Below are 23728 nucleotides of genomic sequence, written 5' to 3' on the forward strand. Positions count from 1 at the left end.
CATCGCAAAAGTGAGGGGTTTGTGGTCCACAAAAGCTGTAAAAGGCCGGGCTTCAAGCAACGAACAGAGATGGCGTATGGCCAGATAGAGGCCGAGGAGCTCACGGTCAAATGTGCTATATTTCCGCTCGCAGGGGCGCAACTGCCTGCTAAAGAAAGCCAAAGGTTGCTCATGCACTGCATCTACAGCATAGTCTGACGGGTCCGTGGTTATTGCGATAGGAGCATCGGGTAATGGGTGTGCCACCAGTATAGCGTTAGCGAGAGCAGACTTGACCCCCACAAAAGCACTGTGCTGCGTGTCAGACCAGTCCACCATGTGCTTGGGAGCAGCTCCTTTAAGAGCATCATACTGTACAGCGGCCGCATGAGGTCAGCTGCCCGGGGAATGAAACGATGGTAAAAAATTACCATGCCAAGGAACTCCTGAAGAGCCTTATCCGTGACTGGGCGGGGGAAGTTTGCGATGGCAGCAACCTTCGCTGGGAGGGGAACTGCCCCGCACTCCGTCACACGATGTTCAAGGAAGTCGATTACAGACATCCCGAATTGGCACTTAGCCGGGTTAACAATGAGCCCGTGTTGGCTAAGGCGCTGAAAAAGAGTCCTGAGGTGGGTCACATGCTTGGCTTGAGAGGTGCTCGCTACCAGTGTATCGTCCAAGTAGACAAACAAAAAAGGTAAGTCATATAAAACAGAGTCCATCAACTGCTGGAAAGTCTGTGCGGCACTCATAAGGCCAAAAGGCATACGTAAAAATTCCGAACAGTCCAAATGGGGTGATGACCGCTGTCTTCGGAATATCAGAGGGGTGGACCGGCACTTGATGATAGCCCCGGACGAGATCTACCTTAGAAAACACAGTTTTACCAGCCAGGTTGGCGGGAAAATCTTGTATGTGGGGGACCGGAAAACGGTCCGGGGTAGTCGCCTCTTTGAGTCTGCGGTAATCCCCGCACGGCCGCCAACCACCTCCGGGCTTCTCCACGATGTGGAGCGGCGACGCCCACGGGCTGTCTGAGCGGCGAATTATCCAGAGGCGTTCCATGGTCTCGAATTCAGCTCTAGCGATGGAGAGCTTAGTAGGGTCCAGGCGCCGGGCTTATGCGTGCACAGGGGGGCCCGTGGTGGCGATGTGGTGTTCCACACCATGTTTGGCGGAAGCTGACGAGAACGTAGGCTGCACCAGGGTGGGGAAATCAGCGAGGTGGCGCAGAAAAACGTCTGCGGTGGGTAGCATGCTGGAAAGTTTGATTGAGTCTGTCACGCTGAGACTGCACTTGTACGAGCAGAACCTTATCGTATCCACCAAACGCCTGTTTTTTACATCCACAAGGAGGCCGAAAGCACAGAGAAAATCTGCACCGATTAGCAGCATTGTCACTTTAGCAGTCACAAAGTTACAACTGAAACGCTGTCCACCATAACACAGTTCCACGTACCGTATTCCATAAGTGCGGATAGGGCTGCCGTTCGGGGGGGCCATGTGACTCAGACAGCATGTCCAACGTTGATGCTGGCAGGACGCTCCTGTGCGCGCACGTGTCACACAGGAACCGTCATCCACAGAGGGAGTCTTGGATGAAGAGCAGCCTGCTAGTACTGCCGTCACTCATGGCTACTGCTGAGCGCCGGCCCCGGCGTTTCCCGGCGGCAGGCCAAGAAAACTGCACGGGGGGGCGGCACCGCCTGGCTTTTGTCCTGAACTTTGCATGGAAAAAACATAGTCCAGAATCCGGTTGCCGCCTGGGGGGCGCTGTAGCAGCAGCGGCAGCAGGGATAGTGGCAGAATCTGTCTTAGCCGGAAGTAATGCAGCAACAAAGGTCGGTTGGGAGGCTACAGAGAACTTATCCACTTCCGCAGCTAGTTTGCGGCAGTCCAAAATGGCGGTGTTAGCTGAAGCAGCCCGCACCTGAGAAGGCAGGAGTGTCAGTAAAGGTGCACGAAAAGGAATCCTGGTCTGTGCTCACCTAAGAGGCTTAGCATTTTGTCCATGAGTTCAGAGGGCTTGCAATCGCCAAGCCCCTGCAACAGAAAAAGACGGCGAGCTCGCTCCGCGTCGGAAAGTCCAAATGTCTTTAAGAGGTGAGCCTTCAACGTGAGGTACTTGTTCCTCTCCGGTGGGTGCGTAAGGACGCTAGCCACCCTGGTCTCCGTTTCGCTCCCGAGGGAGGACACGACATAATGAAACTTAGTGTCGTCCTCGGTGATACCTGTGACTCGGCCTGGGCAAACCATACAGTCGCGGAAGATTTCCAGAACTCGGGCAGCTTCAGAGAAACCGCATTCGCCGTCATGGTCGATAAATTTCACTGAATCTGTTCAATGAAGCGTCGGAGTCACCAGTTTTGAAGTGGAAAACAGAAAAGAGGGGCCAAGCCGAGCTGCAAAACAGCATTCCAAGTAAACTGGGATAGGCTCCAGCCCCTGTGTTGACTCCGAATAAATAAACTGGTTTGATAGATGGAATTCTAAAAATAATACAACATTGTGAACAAGAAAACTGTTCAGTAATGTATATTCAAACAAGCACCGGTGCATGTTTTTGATGCAGTTAAATACATAAAACCTTTAAAATGATGTGCAAACACATTAAAGCTGCAATTTTATGCAATATGATGCCCTAAAATGCAGTGTGACCCATAACAATAAAGTCCATATGCAGAATCCAGGTCAGTACAGGCGAACATTTTAACATCTCAATTTACATTCATATTCCTATGCATCTAAAAGCAAAAAGGGCATTTGCGCATTTACAATAATAGGTGTTTTTTCTGAGACTCGATTGATTGACTAAACAGAGACCGGCGCATTAAAGCAATTGTTTATTGCCACTGAATCATGGTAACAAAAAAAGTATAATGCTGCGAAAACATGTGCTTGTACAACAAATGGACTGGGATAGGCTCCAACCCCTGCAAGTTTCAAGAATGTAGATTATGGTATTGAGCAGGTCACTGAAATGTATTTACTTGGGCTGAGTATTTTTTAAAGCATGGCTGTGATGGCATTCTGCTCATATCACCAGGAACGAGCGTGTGCATGTCTGCCCAATCTATAACCTGGTCCCGGTGGGGAGGAATGACTTGCAACAGAAAACCTGCATGAATACTAATTTGCCTACTTGGCTTTAACAGCTTTTGCATGCCTGTCTCATAGGAATATGTAGAACATGATCTCTTTCCGTCTTCTCATATTAATTACCCCAAATGAAAACTGGGACATCAAAAAGATGTGTGTGTGTGTGTGTGTGTGTGTGTGTGTGTGTGTGTGTGTGTGTGTGTGTGTGTGTGTGTGTGTGTGTGTGTGTGTGTGTGTGTGAAGAGAGAGAATTGTGGGAATAGCTCCAACCAGGGACTCTTGGCTCTCCTTTCTAAATGTGGTTAATTATAATGTGATTTGAAGAAAGAATCTGCCACTCTACATTTTGGAGCTCTGTGACCAGAGCACTCTTCATTATGGCTCAGCCTTGTGGCCTCCTTCACCCTCTCACAGAAATGTGGGAATAACAGACAAATATTGACTTATTAGTGTGTCAAACCACCATTTTTGTGTGTAAAAAGATGAGGTTGTGGGACGATCACACATTTCCTTATTCAGTTATTTACTACACTTCTGTGTTGTTTGGACTGTCGAAGGATCATCAGGAGTAAACCCAAACAAGCACTACCTGGCTAATGTGCTAACCACACCTCATTGTCCTGCTCGTAATACAGTGGTACCTCAATTTATGAATACCCTTGACTTACCAGCAGAGGTGGGTAGAGTAGCCAGAAATTGTACTCAAGTATGATTACTGTTACTTTAGAGTTTTGTTACTCAAGTAAAAGTAAAGAGCATTTACCCAAAAATTTACTCGAGTAAAAGTAAAAAGTATGTTGTGAAAAAACTACTGATGAGTAACCTGTTCGTTTAATGATGACTTTGATTGATTGATTGATTGATACTGTTATTAGTAGATTGCACAGTTCAGTCCATATTCCGTACAGTGTAACGGAGTAAATGTAGTGCATTACTACCCACCTTTGCTTACCAGTAATTTGAAATGTGAGCTGTTTCATAGCTTTTTGGTATGGTATGGGCTTTATTGTCATTGCACAAGTACAAAAAACTTTGTTTTCAGCACAAACTCGTTCAAGATTAGACAAACAGTGTACAGGGTTACAGAACAGGAACACTGTTGGGTCGCCACAAGAGGCCCCGTAAAAGATGGGAAAAAGTTAGACACTAGGGGTGGATGAGTAAAAAAAATACAATCTAAAATGGGCTCCTGAGTGGGACCAGTCTGGAGTGGGAATAAAAACTCCTTAGCAAAGCACATATGTTGTATGTTGCAATATGTATATAGCAAAGCACACATTTATATTACAACATACAACTCGAGACTTGCAACAGAGGGGAGGGAGTGGGAGCTACGTTGGAGAACTGCAGCTATTCAAGTGCTGCCCAGCGGTCCATCACCCCTAAAGGATTCAAGCATCAAGGGCGTGGGATAGGGGGTGGGGTATGTGTGTGTGGCGTATTTTTTTTCGTAGAATGTATGTGTGTGCATAAGCCTGAAGCTAGTCTCTTTTCTGCGGCCTTGGTGTTCTGCAGCCGCTAGTCAGTCCAAAGTCAACAACAGTTGTGTGTTAATGAGAGACAAGAAAGGAGTTTGTTGTGTCTTCGCTGCACTGTCCTTCGGGAGAGTCTCGAAGCCAGGGAAATAATCCAAGTTAGAATGTTTTGTATGCGAGTGCAAATAAAATATGCTTTTCAATCTAAATTGTCTAATACTGGTCCTCCAATTCAACCCGCAGGCAGATAAATTTGTCCACTTTATCCTACTCAGTGGACGGTCCTATATATCCTACTGGTTAGAGTGTCTGTCCTGAGATCTATAGGTTGTGAGTTCAAACCCTGGCCGAGTCATACCAAAGACTATAAAAATGGGACCCATTACCCCCCTGCTTTACATTCAGCATCAGGGGTTGGAATTGGGGGTTAAATCTCCATAAATGATTCTAGGGCCGCGGCCACCGCTGCTGCCCACTGCTGCCCTCACCTCCCAGGGGGTGAACAAGGGGATGGGTCAAATGCAGAAGAGAAATGTAACCACACCCAGTGTGTGTGTGACAATCATTGGTACTTTAACTTTTAACTTAACTTATGTTATCCAAATCACAAAGTGTCCACAGTTCTGCCTGCATCCTCCAATCACTTGTGGCAGCTTTGGGTTAGTTTGAAGACTGCCAGCAACTTCCAATTTGGCGAAAAACCAGAGCAACGCTTACTCCAATCAGCAGATGTCCTGTTGTCATAATTCCAAATAGGTGGATATCTCTGCGTCTTCAACTTAAAAGGTCGCCAGGCACGCCGCACTCTTTCTTCTCCTAAGAGTCCGCCGTGTGTCAGCAACAACCGCTTCATCAAGACAAGCAGGTTGCCCCAAACACAAGATCTAGTCAATTTTTTTGAGAGGCCGGTTAATTTGTTCCGATGTTTAGATTTGGAGAGCAGTGCAAAAAGACGAAACAAGAAAGTTAAGACAAGACAAAGAAGCAAGCAGAAGAGATAAGGGAGAGGAAAGGGGCGCATCTGCCCTTGATGAATGCCAGTGAGAAAGTGCCAGTCCTATGCTTTGGGTTACGAGCGTACCTTGAGTTACAAGCATTTTCACTATATGTTGACGTAATATTTGTCACATGGTTGTGTCGTTCCAGCAATAAAAAGTTAACATGTTGTTATGCACTGTTGTTCCTGCTTCGTTTTCACAAGAAACAAACATGCATTTTGATTTAACAGTTGACGACTACTCAGGAATCGACAAAATCCTGCCCACCAACCATCGGAGCTGAAACGTTAGTAGTGTGCAGGAAAACCCATGGATTAAATTGATTTGAGTTCATTTCAATGGTTTAAAAGACGAGTGTTTGGTGTTACGAGCTCGATCGTGGAAGGCAATGTGCTCGTAAGTTGAAGTACAATGTATATGCACATCATCAGCCTCAACTTTTGGTCACGTGTGAATCACGGCCCTAACCTCCATGGGGAACCGCACTTTTTGGAGGGAATTTTGCCTATCATTCACAATCCCTAGGTAAAACCAACATACATATTTTTCTTGTTTTAATGCATTCTAACTCGTAAAAACGTTAAAAAAATATCAGCTAACAAAAGAGCCAATGGGAGTCGTTGTATTACACCTGTAAAGTGCTCTAAAAACATCTAAACTCCCCCATCAACGTTTTATATACACACTGTAGGTATATACTGTATGATAAATTCCGGAATATAAGCCGCTATTTAAAATTTACGCCTCGAACCTTGCAGCTTATAAAACGGTGCGGCTAAATTACGGATATTTTTTGTGATGCGAATAGTTTAAAATGAAAAAAAAAAAAAAAAGAAAATCCAATGAACAGGTGTCTTATTGTTTGGATTATGGCGGCATCTTTTGGATGAGTTTGCTCACTGCAGGTGCTGCAGTGCCCTTCTTTTTGGCGCGTTCAACCGGAAGTAGAAGTGCTGCTCAGTCTTCTTGTCATCCAAAATACCAGTAGAGTGGAAAAATAAGTTGACTTGATATGCTTAATTGTGTTTCATTGTATCAATTAAACCATATCCAATTGTATTTACAGTCGGCAAAGTTTGTGACAAAAAAAGAAAAAGTCAGCTAACAATGGGGTCAATAATGGCTCTCTATATACCACTCCAAAACCCGCAAACAATACTCTATTTACATCTTGTGACCTGAATATTAACCAAATATTAGAAATGTTATTACAAGCGCTAAAAGAGACAAAGTATTTTTAGCATGGAAAACCGAGAGCTAACTATAGATTGTGCAGCACTTTAATGTAATTATAAAATGAAATGGAAGATTGAGTAGTAAGGATCATGAATTGTGCAATCACCCTGTTCTTGGCCAAGTGTTTTCTTCTGAAACCTGTTCCGTAATGAGTCCTCTGCACATGCAAGATGCTTTCAGATTAGGTCATGTATGCACTTATCTCTGCCGCACTGTACAGGTGTGTGTCAAGGACGCAGGGGCAAGCTCCACCTCTCGCGGACAGCCCCATGCTAGGAAACTAATTAGAAAGCCTCGAAACGGATACACCACCCAAGGCCGACCTCCGCACAGACCTCGACTACGATTTAGCGAAAATAAACTGGAAATCCTTGAATTGAACATCCGAGAATTACGCACAAACATTGGGGTCGTCTTCAACCTCAGCTCAGAGAAAAAGCCAGCGATTGTCATCTTAATGGAGACATTCCTGGACTCCACTATTCCAGACGGGGCAAATGAGATACGTATTCCTGGCTACTCACACTCCATTGGGCCGGCCGGAGGCAGTAAAGCAGTATACTGTTTAGAATGTGTTTCCATCTACCACAAAACATCCAAAGACCCTGGAGATTTCGAGCTTATGTGGTTCACTGTTGCATTGAATACAGAATGCTGCTGATGGGTGCTGTTTACCACACACCAAAGTGCCTCTAATGAAGTCTTAGACTATCTCGACAGAAACACCTTCTCTGTGATGGACGAGATCGGGAGCAATGTCACAGATTCTGCTGGACGACAAACCCTGCAACCTGCCAACTGCCTGGGACTGGAGCAGACTGTCACTAAACCAACTAGACACAACAGCATTCTAGATTTTTTTCGATCAGACACTCCAGCAACTACAAAGATCCTTGCAAATGTCAGCTCCTCAGACCATAACCATGTACGTATACAGGTAAAACTACTAGTCTTTAGAGATAAGCCATACAATCGCAGAGTCTGAAGATATGACAAAGCTCAGTTCTGGAAAAAGAGAGAGTACCTTACTTCCATGAATCAGTCCAGTTTTTCAAGGAAGAAACACCTGAGACTATCTGCACCAATCCCACTAAATTATTGCAAAATGTTCTGGTTGCATTTATACCAAGCAAGATCATAACCAAAAAGCCTGGGGATAAAGTTTGGTTTGACGAAAATTGCAGAAGAGCAGCCAAGAAAAAGTGACAGCTCTACCACAGGATGCGGACATCCAGCGACCTGGAATCAATGCAAACGTTTCTGGAAGCAAAGGCAATGTTAAATCAAACGGGGAAACATGCAAAGAGACAATATAACAACTAGTTGAAAAAAGATCAATCGGACAAAGCACCCAGCTAAGAAAAAAATGGTGGGCATTGTGAATTCACTCTCTGGAAAAAGTTGTTCTACAGACATAACCCTCATCGAACATCAGGTTATCCCCCATATCTCAGCAAGTAAAAAGGCTAACATCTTCTGCCAAACCATTGCGGACAAGACACTGCCTGGGGCTGTAGCACAACCTTAGCTTCATAGCCCACCACTATCCACTCACATTGGCGATGTCCACTTCGAACACAAAAGTCCTATGCAACGTAGACCCAGGTAGGGCCTCAGGGCCAGATTAAATCACTACGAGGGTCCTTAAAAGAGTTCGCTGCAGAACTGGCCAGTCCTCTCAGCCATCTCTTTAAACTCCCCTTTTTTCGTGGCTTGTTTCCTGACCAATGGAAAACTGCAAGAGTGATCCCAATTCACAAAAGGGTCTCTAAAGCAGATCCATCCAAGTACTGTCCATATCCCTGCTCAGCGTCATCAGTAGAGTGATAGAATCCCCTGTCAGAGATATCTCCTCCGCCATGACCTTATCTCCATTATACAATATGGTTTCAGAACCAAACCACAGCACAGCAGACCTCCTTACAGTTTTGTCACAGACATGGAATATCATCTTCTACAAAGGTGGCAAAGTGTACGCCGTTGTCCTTATGCTCCCGCATCATCGTGTCTTGGCTTGTCAACGTTATATTAGATTATGCCCCTCATCTGGATATTAGGAGGATATAGCCTGGTATCTAGCAGTTTTTCATCCGTGACATTCAGTTAATACCCGGAGATGGCAACAAACACATTACAACAGAAGACAGTGTCTGACTCAGCAGCAACTTCTTCATGTAAACAAGAAGATATTTATATCCATCACATCAGTCCTCATCACAGTGAGAGAAGACATTGCACAGTAAGCAATCGTTTTATTATGTTTGTAATTTGTATTTCTTGTTTCGCAATTAGCAATGCTGCTACATGATGCTTAGTGTTTCACTAAAGCTGGATTTGTTTAGTAGAGTTTCTAAAACTTGTAGCCCACCCTCTTTATAGTCAAGATAAAAAAATAATATTCTGGACCATAATTTGTTCCAAAGTAATTGTTATTTTGTCCCACAATATCTGCATGATTAGCATTGTTGTTAATGGGGCAGGGATCTGTGATCTCTACCTCTATGTCACGTGACTGGCGAGCTTATTATCTCTCAAAATGGGTCAGGAATCTCTGTGAGATTGATACTAATTTGGTCATATCTATTTTTTTGCAAGTTTTGGGAGTCATTCGGTGTCATAAATCAGATATATATGATAAAAGCTTCAATATAGAGGCATCTTGTTTTTCCAGGACACTGGTACTTTAAAATGTAAACAACCACTTAAAATGTCAGGCTCCACCTCCACAATTGCCAAGTAGATTGCATTTGAATTTCATTTTGTGATATGCAAACTTTTTGTTATTTAGTGTTTTTTTCAATTATTTTAACCCTGCTGAGTCATTCGAGAAAACAGCACAAAGGAATCTATAGTAATCACATAAATAAAGTTTTTTTTTACTTAATCACCTTTAACCAATAAACAATTGTATTCATTGTTGAATATTATTATTTTTTTAGAATTATTTTTACAATTTTGGCTTAATAGTAACACATTTGATTTTTTATTAAACACAATATATATCATGAGGTTCATTGGAGTCGATGAAATAAAAAAATGTCAAAAACCTACACTTACATAATAATAACTTCAATGAATATTATTTTCCGAAGTTCAAATATTTTAATTAGCTCGAACAATGATCAGAATTAGACAAACTTTAATGATCCACAAGGGAAATTGTTCCACACAGTAGCTCAGTTACAAGTGTATCATATTTATGTAGCACTTTTCTCTAGTGACTCAAAGCACTTCACATACTGAAACCCATTATCTAAGTTACATTGAAACCAGTGTGGGTGGCACTGGGAGCAGGTGGGTAAAGTGTCTTGCCTAGTGACTAGGATGGCAGAAGCAGGGATCAAACCCCAAGCCCTTAAGTTGCTGGCATTGCCGCTCTACCGACCGAGCTACAAAAACAGGGCGAAAACAAAAGGTAAAAAGTAGACTAAAAATTGACCATAGAAGCAATAAAAAGTATAACATATATGTAATATTTACATATTACATATATAATAAATAAATGATAAATGGGTTGTACTTGTATAGCGCTTTTCTACCTTCAAGGTACTCAAAGCGCTTTGACGCTACTTCTACATTTACCCATTCACACACACATTCACACACTGATGGAGGGAGCTGCCATGCAAGGCGCTAACCAGCACCCATCAGGAGCAAGGGTGAAGTGTCATGCTCAGGACACAAGGGACGTGACGAGGTTGGTACTAAAAAACAAATCCCAATGACAATTTACAAGATTGCAGCAAAAAAGGGGCAGCATAAAAATGAAGAGTAGATATAGCAAAAAATATCCATTATAAACAAAAAAAGGTTGCTAACTTACAAGCGGCCTGGTAATAGAAATAATAATACAGTTGTGACGTATGTTTTAGAAAGTAAATCTGTCTAGTGATTAAATAAGAAAGTTAATAATTTTCAGTGACAGTTACACAAATAAATGTATGGTAACATGTTTACAGTAAATATTCTACAAAGATTTCTATACTTTTTTTATACACTTGTATCTGTGTCAAGGTGTATAAAAAGAAGTTTACCATCTGTAGAGAGACCTTTTCTATACATCCGTTGAGTCTGTTCCTATAGCATCTACATAATAAGGCTCCATGCTGAACACATTTTCCCCTGGCCTTTTGTTCACCAAAATCTCACCTGGTTTTTAGAGTGGGGGCAGAGAGGAGCCAACCTTCCTGGCCCGACTATGGAGACACAGCCGTCCTCTGTAACCCACTCTCATTCACAGACATCATTCATATGCTAATCATCCTTGGACCTATTGTTCACCCTCTGCACTTTCAGATACTTGCTGAATTAAGTAATAAATGCAATGGCACCATATACCAAATATGCTCCATGCAATGAATAATAGAATAGGACCCGGAACATTCACTAAACAGCAAACACCAACCACCTTACCCAATATACAGTTTTTGTACATCTCAATAAAAGAACAAAACACGTTGACTGATAGATAATCCAAAATGAATAGTTTAAAGTTAGAGACTAGACAGTCAATTTTAAATGGGATCTAGTGTAAGTTATTTCCACACAACCACCACATTAGCTACATCTGATACAATACAAGTTGGTGAGAATTAATAATCAAAAATATCTAAGAATTGCAATGAGAGTAGGAGTAGATATGTTTTGTTTCTTTCCTTTTGCAATCATGCCATGTTCTTTGACGGAGGAACCTAGGATGATTTTATTCATAAACACTTACTTGTGGTTGAGATAATACTGTACGTAATAAATATGCCTTAGTGTAAATGTTGCATACATTTTGCTCTGCAGTCAAATTGCTCTGCTGGGCGCTCCGCAGGACACGCCACTGGTATTCCCTTCCATGGTCGCTCCTCTGCGCAGCTGCAGACAATCAAGAATCAACACATTTGCCCGTGATGAGAGACCTGCTTTCATAAGCCAGCACATCCTGAGATCAAGTGCCAGAACGTAGCTACTCGTACCAGTACAGTAAGCCTACTACGTCTCCAGCTTTCATTACATGTACTTCTTCGCTCTCTGTGTTCTGCCCCGTCGTTCTCATTTTGTTCTGTGTTGTGTCGTCATCCAGCTTCCCGTCTTCCTGACCCGTTGTAGAGCTGTGTGTCTCGTCTTCCCGGATCCCCTCTGGACTCTCTGCTGCCTCTCTGGATCTCGACCTCACACATGCCCTTTGACCATGACACCTCACTCCAGCCCTTGACCTTCCAGCTCAATTCCAACCCGCACTTTCAACACCCTCTTGTAACAATCCACATATACTTACCTCACATAGTCATATTACATTCATTTGGATTACACACCTCACATACATTCTCTTCTGACAATAAACACACTGAAAGCTAATGACGTCATTGTCTCTCTGCCGTCTCTGACCGTACTGTAACGGTATGTTACAGTACGCTCTGGCCATGACAGAACCAGACGGCAGTAACAAGGCGCGACCCACACTCTCTTCTCGAGCCCCAACATCACAGCCATGCACACGGTACTCCAGCAGCATCAAGAGCGTTTTGTTTCGTTGGAGAACAAACTTGAGCCTGCATTCGCCAAGGTGGTGGCTATATTGGAAACCATTATTTTCCCGAGCCACTCCCGTCGCCGCTACTCCCTGGCATTCCCCTCGGGCCCATAAACCTAAGATAGCTAGCCCCAGACCTTTTGAAAGGGATTTTGGACTTTTCTGTGGCTTCCTGGTCCAGTGTGACATGATGTTCCAAAACCAGCCCTGCCAATCCACATCTGACGCGTCCAACATTGCCTTCATCTTTTTGCCCTTGTCCGGAAGGGTGCTTCAGTGGGCCACAGTCTGAGGCCAAACCACACCTTGTTTCGCTCCGAATTCCGAGCTGTCTTTGATCACCCTGTCGATGGACGGGACGCCGCCTTGCGCCTTCACTCCATCCATCAGGGCTCACGCTCATTCGCGGAAAATACCCTGCAGTTCCGCACCCTTGCTGTTGACAGTGGGTGGGGCAACAAGGCCCTGTTGAGTATGTACCGTCGAGGTCTCAACGATGAAGTCAAGGACGGCTTACTTAGAGACCAGCCAGAAATCTACAAAGACTTCATCAAACTGGCCCTTTTCATGGACCTGAGACTCAATGAGCAAGCAGCCGAGCAGAGACAGGCAGTCCGCGACAAACTCAGACCTCCAGTATGGGAGACTCGGACCTGTTCTTACGCCTGTTCTACTCCCAAAGTTCAGGCCAAAGTTGCTTACTTGGCGGACCAACCAGGCTTCCCCTTGACACCTGCTAGACTGGAGGAACCAATGCAGCTAGGCAGGACACGTCTAGCTGTGGAGGAGGAGAGGGAGAGGAAGTTTCGGCAGCACCTCTGTCTCTATTGCAGTTTGGGGGGGCATGTCATCAAAGCATGCCCAACGGGCCAAAAAATCCGGCTAAGGGGAGTACTAGTGAGCCGCACCGCCATTCCCGAGGCCCACAATGTACGCGGCATTCTTTTTCCCGCTACCCTTTCTAGGACCTCGAAAAGTCTGAAGGTGGGGGCATATCTGGACTCGTAAACCCACTTAAGCTTTATGGACCGGGAGTTTGTCGCCAAGCCGGAATTTGACTTTTTCCCCTGGACACCTCCTTGGCCTTAGACAGACATCGCTGGGACCCATCACTCACCACACTGTACCCGTATCTCTAATCCTCTTGGGAAATCATTATCTCTCCCCTAGTCTTCGGCCTCTCTTGGCTACACCAGCACGACCCCCAGATTTCCTGAACTTCGGGGAGGACCTTGGAGCACGGCTTCCAACTGCCCAAGCCCCTGTCACCCCCCACAGACCTTACTGGAGTCCCCGCAGTCTAACATGACCTTGCCACAGTATTCAGCAAGGAGCAAGCACTATTCCTACCCCCGCACATACCTTATCATTGTGCCCTCGTGGTCAGGCCCAATGCTGTCCTTCCCTCGAGCCAGCTGTACAACCTCTCTGTACCCAAAAAACAGGCCATGACAGACTATATCACTGACTCCCTCTTATCTGGCATCATTACTCCCTCTGAATCCCCGGTAGCGGCAGGGTTTTTCTTTGTCAGCAAAAAGTATGGGTTCTTGCAACCCTGCATTTACTACCGGCAACTTAACCTCATCACTGTTAAAAACAAGTACTCTCTACCCCTCATGAGTTCCTCCTTTGAGCTCCTCTCCCCAGCTACAGTATTCGCCAAGCTTGATCTTCGTAATGCCTACAATCTCATTCAAATTAGGGAGGGAGACAAGTGGAAAATGGCCTTCAACACTCATCTAGGGCATTTTGAATACTGGGTCATGCCTTTCGGCCTGACCAACACCTCAGTTGTATCCCAGGCGTTGGTCAATGACATCCTGCGAGACATGCTAGAGATATTTGTAGTGGTATACCTTGACGACATTCTTGTGTTCTCTCGCTGTCAGGATGGGGGGGTCGCAGCTTGCTGCGAGGTCATTCTCCGGAAGGCAGACTACTCAAAACATGACTTTCAGGTAAAAACATGATTTAATTTGAACCAAAAAAAGGTACAAACAAAAAGCGCTCGCAGAGCAGGCACAACTTGGGTAAAGAGACAAAACTAACACTTTAACAAACTATGAACATAACGCAAACAACACTTACTATGGCTGGACAAGGGTAACAAGGACTTTGGCATGAAAAAACCGGCATGGACAGAGCATGAAAACAAACACAATGACGCCAGGACGATCAACATAAAATGACAGGCTTAAATAGAGATGTGGTGATTGAAAACAGGTGTGAGACATGACAAGTGAACTGATTGGTCGTCATGGTGACAAAACAGGGAGTAAAAAAAAGGAACTTAAAGAGTCCAAAGGTCAAACAGCACCTGGTATTCCTAGGCAGTCTCCCATCCAAGTTCTAACCAGGCCAGACACTGCTTAGCTTCGAGAACCAATGAGATTGGGGATGCTCAGGGCAGCACGGTCACATAAAATCATGATCAGACATGACAGTGCCCCCCCATTAGGACAGATACTAGATGTCCAAAAACAAACACTACTAGTATCTGATCCTACATGGGAGGGGCGGGAGGGGGACATGGCGGTAGGTCGCCAGACCACGTGTCCCCTAATCCACTGGGGCAGGGTTAGGTGCCAGCGACGCGTAGAGGCCCGCTGCACCTGACGAGGTGGGCGACCCGGGAAGGGCCACATCCGTGGCCGACAAGAAGGTCGGCGCACCTGGCGTGGTGGACGACAGGTAACGGCCATGTCCGTGGCTGACGAGGAGGTCGGCGCCCTTGGCGTGGTAGATGCGTAGTCATCGTTGCAGGCGGCGAAGCTTGGCGTGGGTGCTGCTACTGGCGGCGCTGGAGCTCGGCGTGGTGCAGGCACTGAAGCTTGGCGTGGAGCATGCACTGGTACCTGACGTGGTGTAGGCACTGAAGCTTGGCGTGGCGCATGCACTGGTACCCGACGTGGTGCAGGCACATGGACCCGGCAAGGTGTAGACACTGGAGCTTGGCATGGTGCAGGCACTGGGACCCGACGTGGTTCAGGCACTGGTACCTCTTGTGGTGCAGGCACTGAAGCTTGGCGTGGAGCATGCACTGGTACCTGTAGTGGTGCAGGCACTGAAGCTTGGCGTGGAGCATGCGCTGGTACTTGTAGTGGTGCAGGCACTGGGGCCCGGCGTGGTGCAGGCACTGGTACCTGTAGTGGTGCAGGCACTGTGGCCCGACGTGGTGCAGGCACTGGGGCCCGACGTGGTGCAGGCACTCGTACCTCTTTTGGTGCAGGCACTGGAGCTTGGCGTGGTGCAGCTACTGGCCGCACTGGAGCTTGGCGTGGTGCAGGCACTGGGGCCCGACGTGGTGCACACAATGGTACATCTTGTGGTGCAGGCACTGGGGCCCGACGTGGACTTGGTGCTAGCCTTGGCCTTGGTTTTGGTCCTAGCATTGGACTTGGTCTTGGTCTTGGACTTGGTGCTAGCCGTGGACTTGGCACTAGCCGTGGAGCAGGTGGAGGTGGCCCAGCTGGAAGCTGCGTCTCAGCAGGCTGAAAGACCGGTGTTGGCGGCCATGTCGGCTTCTGTGGCCTGGCAGGCCGAAGAACCGGTGGTGGCGGACGAGCTGGCGGCGGTGGCCCGGCACCACACTGGGCAGAACCAGGCGAACAACCCCCAGCCCCAGCCCCACCCTCAAAGAGTGGCTCTCAGACACTCTCACCCCGATCTGGAAAAGTCCCTTGGGGTGGGCGGAGGGAGGTGAGGAGGAGGGCAGAATCGTCCTCTTTAAATTGTCCAAATATTTCTTTAACCCCCACCTGTGGTTGTGTGGGCGGATGAAAGGAAACATTTTGTGACGGGGGCGGGGATTGAGTCTTGGGGTGAAAGGACAGTCCTGGTGAGCGGGTCTGTGAAAAAATGTTCTGGAAGTGTCTTATTCTGGCAAAAAAGTCCTTTGGTGCCGGCTGATAGACAAAATTAAAATGTATTAAACAAAAATTCTTGGTCTGTTACCTTAATGTCTGTTGCAGGGGAACTGAATGCTAGCGTCATTCTGACAGGATGAGGGGGGGGTCGCAGCTTGCTACGGGGTCGTTCTCCCAGGAAGGCAGACAGACTACTCAAAACATGACTTTCAAGTAATAACATGATTTAATTTGAACCAAAAAAGGTACAAACAAAAAGCGCTCGCAGCGGAGGCACAACTTGGGTAAAGAGACAAAAATAACACTTTAACAAACTATGAACATAACGCAAACAACACTTACAATGGCTGGACAAGGGTAATAAGGACTTTGGCATGAAAAAACTGGCATGGACAGAGCATGAAAACAAACACAATGACGCCAGGACAACCAACATAAAATGACAGGCTTAAATAGAGATGTGGTGATTGAAAGCAGGTGTGAGACATGACAGGTGAACTGATTGGTCGTCATGGTGACAAAACAGGGAGTAAAAAAAAAGGAACTTAAAGAGTCCAAAGGTCAAACAGCACCTGGTATTCCTAGGCAGTCTCCCATCCAAGTTCTAACCAGGCCAGACACTGCTTAGCTTCGAGAACCAACGAGATTGGGGATGCTCAGGGCAGCACCGTCACACAAAATCATGATCAGACATGACACTCGCAACCTCCAGGAACATCAGCAGCACGTACGCCTGGACTTCCAACGACTTCTCGAGAACCGATTATTCGTCAAGGCCAAGATGTGCAAGTTTCCCTCAGCATCCGTCAGCTTTCTCGGCCACATCATCGAGAGAGGAACATCCCTGCCGAGCCCAAGAAGGTGGAGGCAGTTGTGGAGTGGCCACACACGCATGGAACTAAGGAGATTCCTGGGGTTCTCCGTATTTTATCATCACATCATCAAGGACTTCAACAAGGTAGCCACACCTCTATGCGCTAACTTCAACACTCTCTGCTTTTGTGTGGACCAAGAAAACCAACCATGCCTTCCAAAACCTCAAGAGGAGCTTTAGTTTCACTCCGGTACTACTCCATCCCAAATCAGACAGGCCATTCACGGTGGAGGTGGATGCGTCCGACTCTGGAATTGGGGCAGTGCTGTCCCAACGTTCCAGGTATGACAATGTGTTGCACCCTTGTCCCTTTTTTTCTCGACGCCTCTCCCCGACCGAGCGGAACTACGATGCGGGGAAACAGGGAACTGCTGGCCGTCCACGATGCTCTGGTGGAGTGGAGGCACTGGCTGGAGGGGGCCAAACACCCATTTCAGGGTTTGGCGACTATGGAGGGGATTGGTCTACCTTGTGGACTGGGAGGTCTATGGTCCAGAGGATCGATCCTGGGTTCCGGCTTCATCCATCGCTGACCCCCTCTGCTTGATGACTTCTACTTCTCAACCTGAGGCACCAGACGCTCGTCGGGAGTCTTGCATAAGGGGTGGGGGATGGGGGGGGGGGGGGCTGTTTCTGATCACACTCCTGCCGCCTCTCCTGCTGTGCGCTCTGCCGAGGTAAGTGTTGTTGTTGTTTTAGTAACCAGCAAGCACAGTACAGTTAGTAGAACAACTGTGTTTTTATTACTGTGTATTTGATAGGTGCCGTTGGAAATTCATCTATTTATTTTATTTATATATATAAAATAAAATAAATATATACAGCTAGAATTCACTGAAAGTCAAGTATTTCATACATATATATATACATTTATATATATATATATATATATATATATATATATATATATATATATATATATATATATATATATATATATATGAAATGTATATGAAATACTCGAGTTGGTGAATTATATTGGGTAACTCAAGTATTTCATATACATTTCATATACATATATATATATATATATATATATATATATATATATAAATGTATATATATATATGTATGAAATACTTGACTTTCAGTGAATTCTAGCTATATATATTTATTGTATTGTATATATAAATAAAAGAAATAGATGAATTTCCAACGGCACCTATCAAATACACAGTAATAAAAACACAGTTGTTCTACTAACTGTACTGTGCTTGCTGGTTACTAAAACAACAACAACAACACTTACCTTTCACTATTTGAGTAACCTTTGTTCTGCCATTTGCGTACTGGTGAGCGATCTCCGAATCTGGGAACCTATCCTTAACGGATTTGTTGTAGACATCCGCAAATGAGAACTGGATGTTCAGCATAGCCATCTTTGTCTCAGCATAAGTTGCACCATCGGGTCTCCGTTATGCAAGGTGGCCCATAATACTGGGTTCTGAACGATGCTGCGCTGCGGACGCTTTGTGCTTTCCTGACTTCATGACTGAATATATCCGTTTGGCCACCGTGTTCAATGGAGAAGTCTGTTCTACAAAATTTACAGGGAACATACTCCTTCCCCTTCGAACTCTCCTGGATAAACTGAAATTCTTGTTTCCATTCGTTTTGGAACTTGCAAGCGCATTTCTTCATTTTGTTCGTCGACGGTGTAATATATTGGGTTGGAGTCAATAACCAGGCGACGTGATGAAGTTATGTCTCTTTACTGTGGGCTTCAGAACAGACTCCCTAGTGCATATGTTCCTTGACTGCACTTAAATGTAGAATATATGTAGAATATATTTATATTATTCATATATTATATATATAATATATTATATATATATTATATTATTTATTATTATCATTGGTTATTGTGAGCGAACTGTGGTGCTGAATTTCCCCCAGGGATCAATAAAGTACATTCAATTCTATTCTATGTACAGTAAATGGCAGTATTGTCCTGTTTAAGAGGGTCACAACATTGCTGAGTCAGGTCCGCATGGAGCTGGAGGCCACGCCCCCTCCAGCTACGCCTGAATTTTGGGAGATTTTCGGGAGGAAATTTGTCCCGGGAGGTTTTTGGGATCGGTGCTGAATTTCGGGAGTCTCCCGGAAAATGTAGACGTAAGCCTATTACGTCTACAGTTTTCATTGCATGTGCTTCTTCGCTCTCTGTGTTCTTCCCCCGTCATGCTTATTTTGTCCTGTGTTGTGTCGTCATCCAGCTTCCCATCTTCGTTCCCCGTTGTCGAACAGTGTGTCTCGTCTTGCCAGATCCCCTCTGGACTCTCTACTGCCTCTCTGGATCTTGACCTCACGCCTGCCCTTTGACCACAACGCCTTGCTCCAGCCCTTTACCATCCACCTGTCTTTGGACATTAGAGCCTACCTTTCCCTCTTTGGACTTCCGCCTCAATTCCAACACGCACCTTCAACACCCTCTGGTAACAACCCACGTATACTTATCTCACACAGTCCCACTATATTCATTTGGATTCCACACACACCTCACTTACATTCCTTTCCGTCAATAAACACGCTGACAGCTAACGATGTCACTTTCTCTGCCGTCTCCTTCTAAAGCTGTATCTTTACATCCGGGGATTAATGGGTGCGTGACAGACTAGTGGGGTGGCCAATACAATATAAGATTTTCATTCATTCAATTCTCATTTTTTCAAATAACATCAGTTATGATATACAGCACAAGCATTTTTGGTATAAAATTAGTTTGAACTGAATTTGACCCAAGAATATTGAACACAATAGTTCAGCAAACACAAGCAATGATGGCAAAAATGTTTCACATGCAAAAGTGACAGATACAGTCCTCGTGCACCTGCTAATAACAAGACAATACATTCAAAATCGCCCGGAAAAGGGTGGAGTGCCATCTCCGGGTTGGGGAGGAGACCCGGCCCCAAGTGGAGGAGTTCAAGTACCTAAGAGTCTTGTTCACGAGTGAGGGAAGAGTGGATCGTGAGATCGACAGGCGGATCGGTGCGGCGTCTTCAGTAATGCGGATGCTGTACCGATCCGTTGTGGTGAAGCAGCAGCTGAGCCGGAAGGCAAAGCTCTCAATTTACCGGTCGATCTATGTTCCCATCCTCACCTATGGTCATGAGCTTTGGGTCATGACCGAAAGGATAAGATCACGGGTACAAGCGGCCGAAATGAGTTTCCTCCGCCGTGTGGCGGGGCTCTCCCTTAGAGATAGGGTGAAAAGCTCTGTCATCCGGGAGGAACTCAAAGTAAAGCTGCTGCTCCTCCACATCGAAAGGAGCCAGATGAGGTGGTTCGGGCATCTGGTCAGGATGCCACCCGAACGCCTCCCTAGGGAGGTGTTTAGGGCACGTCCAACCGGTAGGAGGCCACGGGGAAGACCCAGGACACGTTGGGAAGACTATGTCTCCCGGCTGGCCTGGGAACGCCTCGGGATCCCCCGGGAGGAGCTAGACGAAGTGGCTGGGGAGAGGGAAGTCTGGGTTTCCCTGCTTAGGCTGTTGCCCCCGCGACCCGACCTCGGATAAGCGGAAGAAGATGGATGGATGGATGGATACATTCAAAATGCAACAACAAGTTCCACAGTGACGTGCTGTCAGGGGAAGCAAGTGAGGCAGTGCCTCACCTGCCACCAGGTGGCTTAACCATGAGATGTTCCAAAACTAAGTAATAAAATAAAATAAGTTTTAATACATCTCTTTTAGTTTATGCTTTCGATGTGATTTGGGTGTGGTTCCTGTATATTTTGATCATGTTCATGGTCAAAATAGCAGAAATTCCATGTTTCCTGATCAAAACAATGCAGCAGATGAGAAGTGAGGCAGACACAGGCGGTGCCTCCACGGCTACACACATTGTGTATTGGGCGTGTGCGTGCGAGGGGGCGCATGCTTGCTGCCACATGGAAAAGGCCGGTCTTGAGGCAACAAGTACCTCTGCCTCATGGTAGGGGGCGATATATTGTCAACTTGCAGTTCAATGCCTCAACATTACTCTGACTCGCCACACTGGGAGAAGTGGGGGCGCTCAATCTAGCAGACACAGGTCTCTCCAGCGGAAGCCAGCATTTTTTTCTTTTCTTTTTTTTTAACTGTATTTATAACAAACATGGCATTTTTATTAGAGTAAGCCAGCTTTTGTGGGTCTTTTTTGTCAGATGCAAAAATATTGTTTAATTTCTTGAAATGAAATTGAATTAAATGGGTTGTACTTGTATAGCGCTTTTCTACCTTCAAGGTACTCAAAGCGCTTTGACACTACTTCCACATTTACCCATTCACACACTGATGGAGGGAGCTGCCATGCAAGGCGCCAACCAGCACCCATCAGAAGCAAGGGTGAAGTGTCTTGCTCAGGACACAACGGACGTGACGAGGTTGGTACTAGGTGGGATTTGAACCAGGGACCCTCGGGTTGCGCACAGCCACTCTCCCCACTGCGCCACGCCGTCCCTATAATATAATTAAATCAATGTTTTTGCCAATATGGAGGATTATATACTGTATCCAAGATGAAATACTTCTCTAAACTCAACTTTAAGACAAAATGAATGCGATCATACAAAGTACGTTTTAATGGAGGATAGCTATTGCTGCTTCAAATACGAATGCAGAAAGATAAGATACACTCACAATACTTAATTTATTTTGTTAAAAGCAAATGGGACCAAAGAGTATTTAATAACAACTTTATCAAATAGTTTTTAGACCCATTTATCATATCATAATATCATTATGTTAACGTTTTTATGAAAAAGAATAACTCCCTTTTTTTTCTGTTAACTCTAATGTGCAACCTAAATCAAAAATTACTATAGCTGCACATATGAATTCAAGTAAAAAGAAGAAAAAAAAGTATGTACGCCTCACCTGGTGTTTAGTTCACCGCACATCACTAAAGTTCCATATTCATATGCATAATCAATGAAATTTGCAATATTGATTCTGATCATAACAAAATGACTTAAGAAATTATTAATAGTGACATCAATATTAGCCATATAGGCTATATTAAGTGTAAACAGCTTGTGTTTTATGATATGGGTCACAACATAATAACTTCAGAAATAAAATGAATAATTACATCAAGAACATAGGCTAATAATTCGGATCACAAGAGCAAGCTGGGGGAAAACTCGTCTGTATAAGATGGGAAAGAAATTGGGGAAAGGGAAGATGAATTGAACAGAGTTCGAATCCCAGACACAGCTGAGTCATACATAACAGACTTTTCTTTTTGTCCTCTTTTGAGAACAACAACTGTGATGTGTTACAATAGTTGTATCATAAATTGTGGCTAGGTTCATCCATTTTACTGTTGATAATGCCAATTTGTATCAACTGTTATGATCTATAGTGTAAAATATATCTACTAATCTACTCTGTAAAGTAGATTACTCTGTAAGATAAATATATTTATCTAATTGTGTTTTTTTTTTACCTTGCATGCAGCTCTATATAAAAATACGATATGTGCTGTATTTTTTACCATTGAATACTATCGTATCGTCACTTGTTTTTTATTTAATTTTCTATTGAACACAAAAACATATCAGTCCTCAAACCTTGTACTGCAAAGAGAAAATACAAATATTAAATGTGCATGTTTGCTTTCACATACAACAAATTAAACAAAACACAAACTATATACAGTGTATATATATATATATATATATATATATATATATATATATGTATTTACAAAGAACAAGTTACATGACACACACTTTTTACACTGTATTTAAAACCAGAGCCAAGTAATTGGACAAAATGGACTACAGTGGGCTTACAGAGAGCTAAGTACTGTAAGTGAAGTAATAAGGGAGATTTTATGCCTAATAATTATTGTCCCAGAGTTGACTTTTCTATCTGCAACCAGAATACACATCACACTCACATAAATATACACATCCATCCATCCATCCATTTTCTACCGCTTGTCCCTTTTGGGGTCGCGGGGGCTGCTGGAGCCTAACTTGTTAAATTACATTAGATTCATGTTGTACAACACACTACAATTATTACATGATAGTAGGCTATACTTATTAACTATACTAGTTGATTTATGATTTTTAGCGAAAATGTTTTTCAATATACCTTTTGATACAAATTGTACCACTTTTGTCGCCTTGGTTCAAACGCCAGCCGAAAAAGCCATACAATGTCATCAAGTGCTTTTGTGGCTTTTGGGGTGCTTGGACAACATTACTACAGTCCAAATAAGGGCAAAATAACGATACCATATATTAATTAGATGACTACGGAGCAAAGCTAACACATATGGTACTGCCAAGTCCAGCATAACTGATAAATACAAAGGTTAAAGTACCAATGATTGTCACACACACACTAGGTGTGGTGAAATTTGTCCTCTGCATTTGACCCATCCCCTTGTTCACCCCCTGGGAGGTGAGGGGAGCAGTGAGCAGCAGCAGTGGCCGCGCCCGGGAATCATTTTGGTGATTTAACCCCCAATTCCAACCCTTGATGCTGAGTGCCAAGCAGGGAGGTAACGGCTCCCATTTTTATAGTCTCTGGTATGACTCGTCCGGGGTTTGAACTCACGACCTACCGATCTCAGGGCGGACACTTTAACCACAAGGCCACTGAGCAGTTTATGAGTAGCACACGGAAGGGTGGGACAAAAGTTTGCTTTCTCGCTTTGATTGGACAGTCAAAAGC

The 23728-nt window shown here is 44.7% G+C and overlaps 1 long non-coding RNA gene across 2 annotated transcripts in view; it reads left to right on the forward strand.

The window, feature by feature from the left end:
• LOC133548785 (uncharacterized) overlaps nt 1-12136 on the forward strand; it is a 43497-nt gene extending 31361 nt beyond the window's left edge. The window contains exons 2-3 of one of the 2 annotated variants that reach the window (XR_009805964.1): nt 11582-11761; nt 11862-12136. This is a non-coding gene — a long non-coding RNA (uncharacterized LOC133548785). The remainder of the gene's footprint in view (nt 1-11581; nt 11762-11861) is intronic. The other variant, XR_009805965.1, reaches the window with a different exon arrangement.
• Nucleotides 12137-23728: the final 11592 nt, after the last annotated feature.

Source organism: Nerophis ophidion, linkage group LG03, assembly GCF_033978795.1.
Source record: "Nerophis ophidion isolate RoL-2023_Sa linkage group LG03, RoL_Noph_v1.0, whole genome shotgun sequence".
In the NCBI taxonomy this organism is placed as follows: domain Eukaryota; kingdom Metazoa; phylum Chordata; class Actinopteri; order Syngnathiformes; family Syngnathidae; genus Nerophis; species Nerophis ophidion.